Raw genomic sequence first — 16,770 nt, forward strand, 5'->3', positions numbered from 1 at the left:
TTATATACTGATCTCTTTTGAGATCACTTGTATCAATAACTTCTGATGTAATTTTTATTTTTTAGTCAAAAATTTTAATATGTACAAAATATATACAGGGTATAACAACATTATCTGGAGCTTCAGATTTCGAGACTTTTCTGCCATATACAGGGTAGGGAAGCAAAACATGGACTGTTTTTATTTGCTATGAACATATTTAGTGATTATTTTTTATATCCTGTTTCCATAGCCCATTTTACATAAACCTACTATAATAATCTTTCAATCATCATGAGGCAGCGACAAGCAGAAAAGCAGCGTATCTAAGATCTCCTAGATGCTGGAGTGGATGTGATGAAGATTACAGACATTTTTAAGTGTTCTAATAGCCTGGTTTTTGAGTTGGGCAAGATAAAAAAATAAAGAACGCCTTTTCAGGATGTCAAGAAGTGCATAATTTAGAGAGGGATACGAAGTTCTTGTTAATTTTTGGACGAATAATATAAGGAGGATCGCCTCACCAACAAATTATCTGTGGCTTTTAGGACCACCAGGAGGTTTATAAAGTACAACTTAGGACTAGTTTCTTTCCCAAGGACACCACTCCCCGTTTTGATAGAGGGCATGAAACTAAGAGACTCGAGAGGTACAAGAAAATCCTCACATGGATAAATGAAAATAAATAACTAAATAAACCGGAGCAATTCCGTAACAAGTACCAAATAAAAACTTTAGCTTTTGCATATTGCTCCGGAGTAGAATTTCAACTACTATTTAAAAAAATAATCTTTAAAAGCAAATTAATAATCCCGATAAATTTGTAATTACATTTCTTAAACCCTACTCAAATATTTATATGATTACGGGAAGTAGGATGGAGGTACAGGTTTTTTTTCTTCCACAAAATTCCATGACTGCTTTCTGGATTTCAGAATTTTGATTGCAAGAGAGACATAGCGGGAGGAAGCTGCCAATATGTTACTTCTCAACTCATTTTCCAAAATGGACTAAGAGGTATTTAGTCAGATGGCGATGAGGGCTTTTCAATTAAGAATTTTAAAGTCCTGGGACCTTGTTACCTAAGAAGTTTAATTATCCTTCTTTGAAATAAAAAAAAAAAAACTAAAAAAATATTCCCCCCCCCCTCCTATTCATCAACCTTTTTAGGTTGATGGATACATAATATTTCAGGATAGAGATGATAGGATACTCAATAAATATATGAAGTGTGTTATTATGGATGTGCCCATCGTCCTTCCAGGTCCTAACATATTTAATGCAATCTAAGGACCTTTGTAACTGCATGATAAAATTTCATCATTATTTATACCACTTAGAGAAGAAAATATTCAAATTATCTTATGGAAAGGGTTCCCTAACCGCTTACTATAAAATTAAAGGTCTTACAAAAGAAATATGTAAGTTAACTTTTTTAGAAGGTTGAATTTTTTATACAAATTAATCATTTTGTTGACAGTGCCCCGAATTAATTTCTCATTATATTATTGATTCCCACTACTATTCTAGTTGATATCCAAAAATTTTACCATTCTACTAACTGTACGGCTTCCAACTTCAAAATAATCTTCTGCCTCCAGAATCCGAAAGGTAAAATGGAAGTTTCATTTCTATTCACTGGTAATCCCTTTTTTCTTGTAACGTCCTATATTAGTTCACCAGTATTATTATAATTAACTGAGACTCAGAATTCTCCTCTATTGTTAATGTGACGTTATTGGCATACAAATCAATATATGTTGAAATCCCTCAAAGCTTATCCCAAAGCCATTGTTCCTCTTTGTACCCCCAAAAACGAGTTCTTTGATTGCAGCTATGAAAAGAAATGGAGTTGATTCCCATAATTGTCGACAATTATTCTCTAAAATGATTGGCTTACTCTCTAGTCCATTCCATGGCATGTTTGAAATGCCGTTATATAACAAGGATCGTACGGTGTTAAAAAGACGTTTCGGTAGAAACTTTTTGACAGATCCAAGAATTTGCCTATGTAAAATGGAATCAAAAGCTTTAAAAAAGTATATAGCTTTTATTGCTTCAAACCTTAAAAATCATCTTTGTTCAATCCCAATTTTTTGGTTGCAAAATGGTTCCATTTGTTTTGCCAATACTCTAGAAAGAAACCTATAGGATTAATAGAAAACGGAAATTGGTTTCCAATGACTATAATTTGCCGCATCTTTTTATTAAAATTCAATGCAATTCATCCTTATGTCCGTGATTTTGTGTAGTCATTCAATTTTTAGAAGATACAGAATGATTTTATAGGAAAAAGATGTAATACTTTATTCCCGAAACTCCATTTGCAAAACAGCCTTTATCATCCTTACAATTCTTCAAATTAAAAATAATATTTTATAGAAGATATCATTCCTTTGAACAGTGAAAATTACGCCTCTTTTGGGAAAGATACTCTTTTTGTGCTAACAATGTTTTGGCAATCAAAATTTATGTATTTTAACACATTTACTAGTTTAGTTATAACTTTTGTTTCATGAATAAATATTTTAACACTAGTGGTAGAAAATCTTTCCTCCTGACAAATTTTCTAAAGCCTTTTGCACTCAACTTTTTATAGAGAATCTTCTAGAAACATGGATGCAAAAATAGATCCATTATTGCGAAAATCATCCACTTGACTTGCATATTCAGTTGATTACTTTTTATTTTTTTTAAAACAAACGTGAAGCCATTTAATGAACTACAATTACCAACCAACCAACCAAGTGGCCTTTGTGCCACTTGGTTGGATTTTTGATCCAATATTAAAGTCTAATAAAGTATTATCCTAAGATTAATTTTTGTAATACTGAGTTGTGTGAAATGGATGTACCACTAATCAACGTGGCAAACTTTTGTTCCTACTAAGTCTCAATTAAGTCAGACTTAATAGATTACTTATATACATTTATTAAGCACACAATGGCAGATATTATTTATGAATTTGACCTCCATTGCTCTCTTTGTCGGCCTTCAAGCGGCCACGGAAGGTGGACTTCACTCCGGCAATTTATACTCTTCTTATCAGCTTCCACCCCTTCTCCACAGAGGACTTTAGGTCGCTGACAATTCTAGGGCCTGATCTGCAGGTCATGTTGTCGAATTTCCACCAGATAAAGTAATCCAAAGGATTATCATCTGGGCTATGGGGAGGCCCGATGTTCTTGGGCGAAAACTCTTTGTTCTCTTGCATTCAGGCTTGCACAACATTGGCTGTGTGTGTGGGTGCCCCATCCAACTGGAAGACGTAGGACGCCATGTCCGACGTCTTGGTGATCTTGAGGAACTACAGGAGTACCTTGGTATTCAAGCTCTCCAAGTAGTCGGTCTCTGCCAGCCTGTACCAAGTCTTGAACCAAATTGACGGCATTTTGTCTATAGTCGAACCCACAACCCCAAGCATGATTACAAAGGGACGGATATTTGGTCTTGGACAGGTGGTGGAGGTATTCAGAAGTGTCTTCAATGCAAACAACCCGATATTTCTGCTTTTTGAAGACGGGGTCGACAGTGAATGTGACAGTTTATCACTATTGGGCTCAAATTCAAGGCTTTTTTCCTATATCTTGAGCTTTCTGATCCTGTAGATACTTTGCCTCTCGATCCCAACAATCGTGACAATTTCAAGTCTGCTGTGGCCGGTGCAAATCAATGCAGCAATCTGATTTATTTTTGCTTCCATTTATGTTTACAGAAATGAAAGTGGATATTGCAATAGCTCATTCTAAAGCTTAAAAAGTCACATGTCACGTGGAACATTGGTAATTTACGAATTACAATCAATATACCTCAAATTTTTGCTACCATGGTTTTATTTGCAAATATTTTTTTACGGGTCATTTAGACCCGTTTAATATAAATAATTTTTTAAGTAATAAAAAATTCAAGAAACTCAAAAACCTTATGTAATATCGCTTTACGTATATTCTCCTTTAGACTAAGAGAACCATTTTATGGTGACATAGATATATAATAAGAGCATTGTAATTGAAGCAACAGTAGATTTGGATTTAACAAGGTTTATTGAACGCCGTTTTGCAAAAGGTTTTTGCGGATATGCCGAAAACCGTTTGCATATGTCAAATTCAAATTCAACCCCATATGTGACTGACGTTCAAGCTATATTGAGTTGTAGATATTGACAGCCGTCTATATATCTTGTGATGAGGGAACATCTAATATTAGGCACGTAGAGAGTAGAAAGTATTTTTATACTATTCATGAATAAGTTATACAATAATATATTGTATAATGTGTCTCAGATTTATTTAGAAAAATTTTCCTTACGATTGTAAATTTAAAAGTAATACGTATTTAAATATGTAATTATATATTCTATAATTTATCTCCAATTTTAAAAATATAGACGCTGTTTTAGAATACATTTGGGTGGGGTAGGGGGAAGATAATTTCTAAAAAATATATAAAGGAAATCTTATTAAGCCATGGTAAAACTCTATTTACCTATGTCTATTCTATATAAAGAATCAAAATTGGCGGTTTTAAGTGCTTTTAAGTTTGGGTATATGGTAGCGCTGCCCCTACTTCGGACTACACTCTACCAATATTAGTAAAGAGGAAAAATTTCTGAGGTTGGTACACTTATTCCCGAAATTTTTGAATGTGTCGCCGTATATTTTCTGTGATTTTTTACGTTCCTTTTATTGGTCAGATGGAGTTGCACTGATTCGGTATAGTTAAACATTTTAGTAATACATTTAATCCATTTGGCCTATGAATCTCCTTTGAAGTCCATATACATAAAGTATATTTCCTTTTCTAGGAATGATCGTGGCGCAAACCAACGCACTTTGAGTTCAAGATGATATTTATCTGGAGCGCTCTGTCGATTTTGCTATGTTCAACATGTTTTTATAACACTATGACAAGGATCACCGTCTTCCTACTATAGATTACATTATATTATTATTATTGGCACGAACCCAGGATAAAAAAACAGAACCATGGACTAATGTGTGAGTAATCTCAGGTTCCAATATTATTTATAAGCTTAATGAAGTATAGAGACATAACTATTCCATCAAATGCTATTACTCCAAGAACCAAGATTTTGTATGAATTTTTTGAGCGGGAAACCAATCGAACTTTTTTTTAAATTTCCCTTTAATAAAAAAAGATGGAGTTACACGTATTAGGAATAAATAAAGATTATAGTATTAAATTAACTCCATTTGACTTAGAAATCTTCTTAAATGTCCATATTTCCTTCTAAAGGAACATCCAAGATGCGAAACTAGGCTCATTGAGATCAAGTAAATAAAATCTCTCGACAAAGTTGTCCCTTGAGCTACATCGTTACATGGTTATTTTTGTTGTTGTGATGCTGATAAATAAACAAAAACTTTTTGTTGGAAAAAGTTTTGACGATTAAACTATTATTGTTCAAAAAAGTTTAAAGTTTCATTGGATCTCTCGAATCTTTTCCTGATGCGTAATGTAGTAAATAAGTATCTAGGTGTCTTAAAAACTTTTTATTACGCAAATGTTTGCGATAAACACCTTCAGCATCCTTGCCATTTGGTGCATTGCCATTGAAGTATATGAATGACCCGTTGTTTATGATGTGACTGTAAGAATATTCTTTATTTAACTGATACAGTTAACGTTTCGTTTAAAACCTTATTTACCCTTCTAATGGTTTTTTATTTTTATTGCATCCTGAGCTAATATTTGATTAATTAGTTAAGTCTAAATTACTTTGCATTATTTTTCGGCCTACTCTGTGAATATCCTCAATGTATATTTTATTGCATTTTACAAACTAAAATGTAACAATATAATTTTACTGAAATCAGATTTTATAGTAAAAATAAATCATTTTTCAATTAGTATAGTGACTTTTCAAGACGGAATGAGGCTTTCATCATTAACTGGCACATTATTAAATGTTGGATTGTTGTAATATAAAAGGATATCGGGAGAATAACTTTTACTACTATGACTTCCTTTAATCAACTCACTAAAGAGTTATATATTATATACATACACGAGACTCAATATAAACAAACAAGGACAAATATATACACGGACTACTTCAATCATAAAACACTAAACATATATATATATACAGATCAGCATTTACATAATTATAATACTAACACCTCCACTTCAATGCAGATCATTCAAATTAATAATTCCTACAAGGTTTAACAATTTAACAAATTTAACTTTAGACAGTCCTTTTGTTAGCATATCAGCCACCATATCTTCACTCCGACAGTAGACGAGTGTAATCTTGTTTGCCTCCACTAGTTCTCTGGTGAAATGATATCTTATATCAATATGCTTTGCTCTACCATGATATTGGGGGTTCTTAGTCAAGCTTATGGTCGACTGATTGTCTTCAAAAATCACTGTAGGACTATCACAAGATCTTTCAATATTGCACAATAAATTTCGAATCCAAATGCATTCTTGTGATGCAGCAGAAAGAGCCATATATTCTGCTTCTACAGTCGATAATGCAACCGACTTTTGTTTTTGACTTTTCCAAGATATAGGTCCTTCATTCTATAGAAAGATATAACTACTTGTTGACTTCCTATCATCATGATCTCCAGCCCAATCAGAATCTGAAAATCCTACGAGCTCTCCTTTATTACTTTTTCTATAACAAAGACCAAGATTCTTCGTGTTCTTCAAATAAAGAAGGATTCTTTTCAGAGCAACCCAATGTTCGGATCCAGGAACATCACAATAACGGGCAAGCGCTCCAACTGCAAAAGCTAAATTTGGTCTTGTTCGAGTAGATAAGTAGATGAGACTACCAACAATTGATCTATATTCAATAGGTTTTACTATTTCTTCATCCACAACTTTTGTCAGCTTTGTTTCTAAAGCTACAGGGGTTTCCACCGTTTTGCTATCCTCAAATCCAGTTCTTTCTAGTATGCTCAGACAAAATGTTGACTGACCAATCCATATATATCCATTTCTCATATCTTTTAATATATTTATTCCAAGAAAATATGGCACAGGTTCTCCATCAGTAGTCACAAACTTAGAGTTAATCTTCTTCTTTATATCAATTAATTTGTCTTCAGAACCAATGAGTAAAATATCATCTACATACACAGCAACAAATACTTTTCCTTTCATAGTAAACAGACATGGATCTTCTTTTGTCTGCTCAAAACTGATTTGTTTTAAATGTTGACATAATGTAAAATTCCAACATCTAGGAGCTTGCCTTAATCTATACAAACTTTTCTTCAATTTACAGACCAATTTTTCATTTAGAGGTTCACCGAATCCCTCGGGTTGTTCAACATACATGTTTTCAGTTATTTCACCATTAAGAAACACAGTTTTCACATCAAGCTTATGTACTTGGAGCCCTTCTCCAGCAGCTATTGCTAAGAGCAAACGTACAGTTTCAAACCTAATTACAGGACTGAAAGTTTCATCATAATCTTCTCCATATCTTTGAGAATAACCTCTCGCCACAAGCCGTGCCTTGAATCTTGCAGGTCTATTTTCTTCATCTTTCTTCAATTTACATACCCATTTAGTTTTTATAACACTTCCTTTATCAGGACATTCTACCAAATCCCAAACATCATTTTTCTTCAAGGACGTAAGTTCCTCCATTATAGCCTTCTTCCACTCTGTTGCATCCGAACTTTGTAGAGCCTCTTCCAGTGACTTTGGATCTTCGTGTAACACATATGCTTTTTCTCCAAAACGATCTGGTTGTTTCTTTTCTCTTGTAGATCTTCTGAGTTCTTGCACACTATCTTCAATCTTATGAGGAGAACGATAGCCGATATCATCCTCTGAATTCGCTTCATCATTTGAGTTCTCAAATACTATCACTTTCTTGACAAGCTCAGGATAACAATTTTTTTCATTTAAACCTATGATATTTTCATCAAAAATAACATCTCTACTATAAATAATTTTCCCACTCTTAGGTTCATATAATTTATAGCCTTTTACTTGTTCTCCATATCCCAACAACACCATTCTTTTACTCTTGAAGTCCAGCTTTTGACGACTCTCTCTAGGTATATAAACATGACTACAACATCCAATTCTTCTTAGATGTGCCAAATCAGGCTTCTTACCATTCCAAACTTCATAAGGGTCTTCCCTTCAACTGCTTTAGTAGGACATCAATTACGAATATAAGCAGCAGTTGTCACTAATTCAGCCAAGAATTTCTTGGCTAAACCACTATCAGATAACATTGCACGCACTGACTCTATTAATGTTCTATTCATTCTTTCTGATACACCATTCTGTTGAGGATTCCTTGGTACAGTGAGTTCTCTCTTGATGCCTTCACTTACCAAATATTGACTGAATTTTTGGATATGTACTCTCCTCCATTATCAGAACGTAGACATTTCACCTTTTTCCAGTTTCTTTCTCCACCATGACCTTCCAGTACTTGAATTTTATTAAGGCTTCATCCTTATTCTTCAGAATATATACCCAAGTACTTCTCGATTTGTCATCAATGAAGGTAATAAAGTAATGACATCCGCTCAGCGAAGGAGTCTGCATGCGTCCAGACAAATCCGAATGAATTAATTCCAGAACATCTTTAGCTCTTCTCATTGATTGGTGTGGAAACGGTCTCTTACTAAGTTTACCCTCAATGCAAGGTTTACACAAATGATGGGATGGAATTTCCATTGAACCTATACCTTTGACTAGGTATTTTTGAACTATTTCTCGGATTCCAGATACGCCCATGTGTCCAAGGCGTCGATGCCACTTTTCAAAATCAGTCCCTTTGGCCATATTAATTCTTTCATTTTTCGACGTATAAGATAATACAGACCATCACTCCTAATGCCTCGTCCAACGACTTTATCTGACTTATATATAAAACATTGATCTCCTTTGAAGGAAATTGAAGCTCCTCTTTCAGACGCTTTTGAAATACTTAAAAGGTTAAACGATAATTCTGGTACATATAATACATCATGAAGTGTGCATGGTCTATCCAAAGTATCAGTCGTAATATCTTCATTGCCAATTCCAATGACCCTCAACGACCTTCCATCTCCAAGTGTGATCTTCATGGACTCTTTTTTCATTGTTTTTATCTCTTTAAAACACTTTTATTACAACACATATGATTCGTTGCACCTGAATCAATAATCCATTCCTTTGAATTAAACTTATCTAATAAGGCAAATTGGTTAATTGTAAGTCCGTAATCTTCTGATTCAGAGCCTTTACACGTTGCCACTTTGTTTATTTTATGACCTTTCTTCGACCCATGGGGAAACTGACCCGTAAAATTTCTCATTTGGTAACAATCCCTTTTCTTGTGTCCAGGTTTGCCACAACCAAAACATTTAAACAAGCGTCCGCTCCCAGTGGCTAAACCCTTTTCAGGTCCTCTTGAAGTATTATCTTCAAGCTTTCTCTCTGTGTTCAAGATCCGCTCCACGACTATTTCCCATTTAGGTATCTCAGGATAAGCCTCCAATGCTGTCACAAGCATGTTAAAGTCTTTATGAAGACCCGCTAACAGATACACAACTTTGTCTTCCTCATCAACCTTGCTCCCTATTACAGCAAGTTCATCAAATATTTCCGTCATTTTCTTGACATGACCTTGAACACTCTCACCGTCTTTCAACTAACATCAACCAACTTCTTCCGTAATTATAGTTTATTTGCCCAAGTTTCCTTTAGAAATTGACTTTGCGGTCGACTCCAAACCACACAGGGATCCGTTGCTTTACCGACTAAGTATAATAGAGTTGTATCTAATACTATAATAGCAAGGGCCTTGCCTTTACGAACTCTAAACGTAATATCTTCAGTTATCTGCTCAGCCGTTGTCTTAGGCTCCGTTTGTTCTCCCATGACAATTTTCCAAAGATTATCATTCATCAGTGCCATGCAACACTGAATTTTCCAAGTGAAATAGTTAGATCCTTTAAGGGGAACGATGAACATTCTATCTACAGACATATCAATTTATATACACCTCACTAATAAATTCAAGCACAACAGAAAGGTATCTGGGCCCATAACCTGTTGGATTGTTGTAATATAAAAGGATATCGGGAGAATAACTTTTACTACTATGACTTCCTTTAATCAACTCACTAAAGAGTCATATATTATATACACACAGGAGACTCAATATAAACAAACAAGGACAAATATATACACGAACTACTTCAATCGTAAAACACTAAACATATATATATATAAAGATCAGCATTTACATAATTATTTACTTTTGGTGATGAGATTTCTGGATTATTTTGAGAAAAGTTCAAAATTCAGGCTCCTCCATAAAAAATTCAACAATTTCTGAAAATTACAAAAGAAAATTTATATTTTAAAATATGTCATCAAATTTTATTCTGTGACCTGAATTAAATACATTCATGTACATTGTTGACAAAAAAAGTATACTAAAAAATACAAATATCAAATCTAAACTTTATCACGTAATATTATTAATCTTCAAATTGCTTACATTTTGGGCATGTTAGAAAAATTCATCCAAAAATTCATACCGTAAATTTGGAATAATCTTTTGGAGATTACCAGCTGTGACAAAGGGTGGCAAGAAGATAAAAAACAACGACATGGGCCAGAATTGATTCAATAACGATCTTCAATCTACTTCGAGTCCACCTTGATATATACAAGTTAAAGTTATGCATTAATTTGAATTGATTCCATATTACGGATGCATATGAAACCAGATTGAACATTCTTGTGTACTCATAAAAGACAGAAAGTAACTTTGATCATTTGTTGTGCAGTTATATATGTAACTCATTTTGGTCTTAGAACCAGTCCTAACAGTTCTTAGAACCGGCTCTTAAGACTCCAAATTCTTAGTAATGTTTGTACTAGAACTGATTAAAAAAAGAATAAATATAATTTGGTAATGTCAATAAGGACCAAGCTTTTAGAGCTAATATGCAGGGATCCTTCTCTTCCTTGTAATATCTGTTTTTACCTGATCTAATGACAGATAATCAGCTCTCCATTCTTAAAACTATTTTGACTTTCGGTTTCTTTTTTTTTAATTTGCTAAAATGCCAACGATTTTCATCAATATAAACTCAATAAATTAAAAAACCGGTCTTTTCATTCATACTTTGTGATTATCATTATCATTGTCATAAATTATTATTTTAAAAACATTTATATGCAAACCTCATATATTGGACATGTCCTCAACTGAAATTTCAATAATTCTTCGCACCATATCCGGTCTGGTCATAAGAGGTATCATAATATATTTTATTATGAGAAAAATAAACCCTGCTTTTTGGGTTAGAGACCAACAATATGGTTCATCTACGAACAATAACATTTTTTCCCCTACAAAGATTCCCTGGGGTATTTATCTACCTCAGAGACTGAAAAATCCTTGTAATATATTGTGAGTGTCATATTTTTGCTTCGCATGGTATGTAAATTTTTTATGTATCATAAACTCCTGATATCTAATTTATTAGAATGGGACTTTATATTTTTTGTGAGCTATTAACACATTTTGAAATTAATTCTCGAAATTTCAAATATTTTTTTTGCATTCTTATTATTAGATGGATATTATCTACTCCAAGAATGAAAATGAACAGGGAGTAGGTGTCTTTTTTATCTGGATATTACATGTTCTATGTAATAAAAACTAGTAATATCTCATAAGTAAAACTTACAAATGAGTACGCAAGTTTTATACGTTATAAAAAAATAACCTCGTAGGCATAAAAGGTATACTATTACTCCAAACTCGTAAATTAGTCAGCAACTTGTAGATTTCAGCATTTGGACAGGCGCATGGCGAACAACTGATTCATTTCAATATTTTTTAATAATCATTATTTATTGGTTTTGATTGACAACATTTTAGATACTCATAATCAAGGTTCCAAATTTATTAAATTAGAAGAATGGGGGTTTGAGTAGTTTTTACGTATTTACAATAGCTGACATAAATATTTTTTTATTATTGTAGGGACAACAATAATTATTTAATAGTCACCAACGTGTTAAAGACAAAAAGTAACTCTGAGGATTGGTTGTAGAACTATAAGTGTAAATACTTGTATTTACTCCGAGTAGAATTGACTATCGGCATAGTTGTCATTCCTGCCTAAATCATTTCTATATACCGAGCAGGCTTTGTGTTAATTTGACTCACCTCATAGATGCTTGTTTCTATTTGAAGGAACCAGTTGACAACTTAGTTGCTTACATGGCCAACATTCTTCAAATTGTCTCAGTGATCACGTTAACTTTCGGTTCTATGTTTTTTTTTCTCTTTATTTATCAGGAAAAGTTGCATCTTATACATAAATATAATAAACATTTACTTTTAAATTACTTTCCTAGAAAAAAGTTCAACAAAATACTGCAAATCACTCAAAAAACGTGTCTCTAATGATGACAAACATGACTAACAACAGGTTTTTAATACTTGAAAAAGCCTAAATATGATAGCATTAAGAAAAGGCAGAAAAAGGAAAAAAAAACCAAGGAATCTCTCAGCTTCCAAATAACCTATAAAAACAAACTAAAGTCGATTTTAACTTTAAAATATCTTTGACAAACTTAAAGAAAACATTGGAATAAGCAAACTCATTTTCTTAAATACAAGGGGTGGCAAGAATAAAATTGCCAATCATGCTACCTTCATCAAAAACCTACATCATATGCTTTCAAGATATCAAAATAGCAATATCATTTTTCTCTACAAAATTAGATGATTGCATAAAATATCTAAACATAAATTTGTAATCATCATTAAATTTAGAAAAAAATGAACTTACTTTTATATAGATTATAATTTTTTTTAATATTCAAATGTTTTCTCAAGCCTATAAAAACGGTAAAAATACTCTTAAATTTAAAAAAAACTAAAAAACATACACAAAAACATTAAGTACAAATTTGGGATTGATTTTTAAGTATTCGAAAAGTCGAATAAGAAACATAAAAATAATATTTGAAAAAAAAAAAAAAAATATCTATTGACTTGTGTAACTTATTAATACAGGAATATCCTATTCTTTTCGGTTTACACAATTTAATTGTATTTATCTATCTAATACTTTGGATTATGAATTTACAAGCATAAAATATATAGTTAAAAAGTGTTTGATTAATTCAAATTTGTAAGATAAAAATTTAAATCAAAATTAATGTCTTATATTGCTACAATATCCAATATATACCTTACATTAGATTTTTAAAGGAAGTTAAGGAAGGTTAACTTCTATTAATACCGATACTCGATACATACACACGATATTTTGCAATTCTTACTTTTGAAATATACAAAAATTAGAATAACTATAAAAAATACTATATAGCTTACTAATTTTAATTGTGACATATCAGCATCTAATATGTATATAAATCAAAATATATTCTTTTAATTTAAATTTATATCCATAATATACTTTTTAGATTTAAAAATAGTTTGAAAGATTAATTATAGATATTAAATGTCTAGACTGTGGATTTGTGAGTAAATTATCTGTTTAACAAATGTATCATAGATGTGTGTAAGCAAATCCTACCGGAGTAATTAGAGCACCACAAAGTATGTATTACTTGAAATCGGCATATAAAAAAAAATATATATTACAAAATGTAATAGCGATACATCAATTAACAACGACAATAGAGGTGAACCAACGAATTTCAGATCTTTTCTGTGTCTATGACTCGAGTAAATGATGTCGCAGACATTGTGAATTGCTCTGCTGATGTATGTAATGGAAAATTCTGAATACTTCTTTTTTCTATTTACGTCCGTGCAGTAATTAATTAACAGTGTGGAGGAAATAAAACGAAACCAATGGAAGTGCAGAACTACGATGTGTGATTGGCTGTTGTACACAGTGACAAGATTTTTAAATAAATTAAAAATATATACCTTGATAGAAAAAATGCAGTCAGTCAATAACGGAAAGTTTTGATGGGAATAGCATACTGGTCAAATATATATAAAGAAATAAATTGTAGAACTTTCTGTATTAAAATATTTATTTGAACTTGTTGTTATTTTTAAATAGTGATCCAATAATCATTTTTATTAGTTTAAGTATTGCTTTTATTTCCTGATATGTTTTTATGTAAATAAATCAAGAAAAAATAACAAAAATGGCTTCTTGACTGGTGTGCTCTTTAAAATTGCCCAAGGAGTACTAGGAGGTTATGAAAGAGCTTTGGTTATATATAAACTTTCCCAAAAGAGATTTCTGTTGGCTGCAAGACTCAGCACCTGATCTTCAGGCCTTAGAACTCAAACTTGGTTCATGGAACACCTGAAAAATTTCTTCCGTGAAAACTTGTGGCTCCCTCATCAGTGGATTGCTCTTATTATTCTAAGGAATATGGAGGTTCGTGAAAAGCTGGGCTTGCAAAGTCATCCAATGTTTATTCCCTAAAGATGAGAGGAGGGGGTTGATATGTCAAATGACTACGTCATCAAGGTATGCAAAGCCTTTTGGCCTAGACTAAGGCCATGGTGGCTGCTGAAGAAGGAAATATTGAGAAATAATTATTGTTCTTATAAGTTTTAATTATTATTTTTTTAAAAAACCTTCCTAATATTATGTACATGTTGATCTACATGAACTTGATTTTAATCTTAGTATCCAAAATGATACAATACTTACTCACATTGTATTATCCTTAATATATTTTACACATGTTTATTTATTCTTTATACCATAAGTAGTTTCAATTTAAGTGTCGATATTTGAAAATAAGTAATCATGATATCTTGCATTTTGTCTGCACAAATAAAAAAATTCTAAAGTAAAAATGTGGCAGATCAACGTGATTAAAATACCAAATTTTGCCTAAAAATATATATTTTTTTTATTTTTCGTCTACAATTACCATTCATAGTAATTTTTATTCCTAACAATCAACCATAGGCAATGGATGATTAATATTTATAGATAGAAGAAGCTAATTAAATGAATAATCCAAAGCAACAATAAGTTAATGGATAAAAAAACCGATTTTAATGACAGAGTGATAAAAAAACCGATTTTAATGACAGAGTGATAAAAAATATGAGTTTATGATCAATAAAGTGACCAAAAATTGAAATAATCTAATGAAGGAGTCTACATCCACAGTTCAACGCATAAAGAACATGGATGAACTTGAACACATATTACTAAAGGCATGTTGGGATTCACTGTATTGATAATTCCTTGGACTCTAGAGATAAGGCACTCGAGTTTTCGACGTTCCTAGTAAGATGAGGTTGTCATGATCAGCTTGTCTCTTTTGGAGAGTCTTTAAGTCCGGCCTATGTATTAGGTGATCTCGTATCAATAGTATAGACTAAAGAAATCCTAATTCATTTTATTGTCGGATGGAAGCATATCTTTGTCCATTGTACATTTTCACTCATAACTAATCTGGGCGTTATCGTGGAAATGAATTTAAAAGTATATAGCTACATTAACACAAAATATCCAAATTATACGTTACGAATATCAAAAATACTATTAAGGTATTTGCATGGAAGTTTGATACCCTTAAGCAATATTTAATTATTGTTCAACAAAATTAATTTTTTAGTAATACAGTTTCTCTTTTTTATCAATTGTCCTCCTATCTTTCAATTTGATGTTGACACTTAACATTTACTTTGAAGACTTGCTATAAAATTTAAGACTGAGCTCTAATATTATTTTGTTTCCATTTAGAGATCAATGCAGTATTTCTGACCGTTTGTATATCCAAAGTAATTTACTAGGCTACAATTTGTTTTTCTTTAAAATTAAAAATATGAATTATTTTTTATGTATCACCTAAGAAAAGGAACTTTGATGAACCCTTTGAAGTTCAGAAAGACAACTTTAAAATTAAAACTTCTGAATCCCTTTAAAAGGGGAGAATGTTTTTTGTTTAAAAGTTATTATTAAATGACAATAAAGATCACAAAAATGCCATTTGAAGACAAAAATGCAAGACCCTATTGTACAAGCTAGAATAAAAATTTAGAAAAAAAAAACAACCTTTTTTTGTGACTTTTGACCTTTAAAACTATATTTTATTAAATAAAATATTAAATAATTATTGTTTATTATTACCACATTCGAGAGTTTCTTAAAAATTAAAAACAAAATAAAACACGCATTCATGTTTGAAAAGTCATATTTTGGGCTAGGGGGGGGGGATGGGGTGAGTGTTTTATATTATTGGCAGTAGATTTTTATTTATTTATTTACCAAAGTACATCCTAGATATTTATTTAGAAGAAGAATTGACTATTTTTTTTTTTCACTTCACCGCTAATATTTCAAAAAAATAATTATTGAAAAGAGTGTTGGATGTGCCAATGAAGGAGATTAATTTAATTCTCTCAGAATTTATAGTCAAGTGCATTTTCCCTATCAGAACATCTTCGTGTTATTGAAATTGAAGGTTCTTAGAGAAACACAAAATTGAGATAATCTTAATGCCTATTGATACTCCTCTTTGAAGAATTATATAACTTTATATCGGAGCCTTACAGGTTATTTGATTAAAAAGAGGAAGAAGGATTCTGATGGAAGTTGAGGTGTGTTTTTAAGAGAGACTCTTTCTGGAATCTTTGTTTGCATAAATACGTATTTTAATATAGGACAGTGGATTGATTATTTAGCAATAAATTGCAAGTAATATTAAAATTTAAATCTCATAACCCATGTAATTATCTTGAAATACATATATTCGTTACTTAAGATAATTTTTATTCACTCTTGTCTCAGAGCATTACGATTCAAATAGGAAATTTTT

Source organism: Lepeophtheirus salmonis, chromosome 13, assembly GCF_016086655.4.
Source record: "Lepeophtheirus salmonis chromosome 13, UVic_Lsal_1.4, whole genome shotgun sequence".
Taxonomy (NCBI): Eukaryota; Metazoa; Arthropoda; class Copepoda; order Siphonostomatoida; family Caligidae; genus Lepeophtheirus; species Lepeophtheirus salmonis.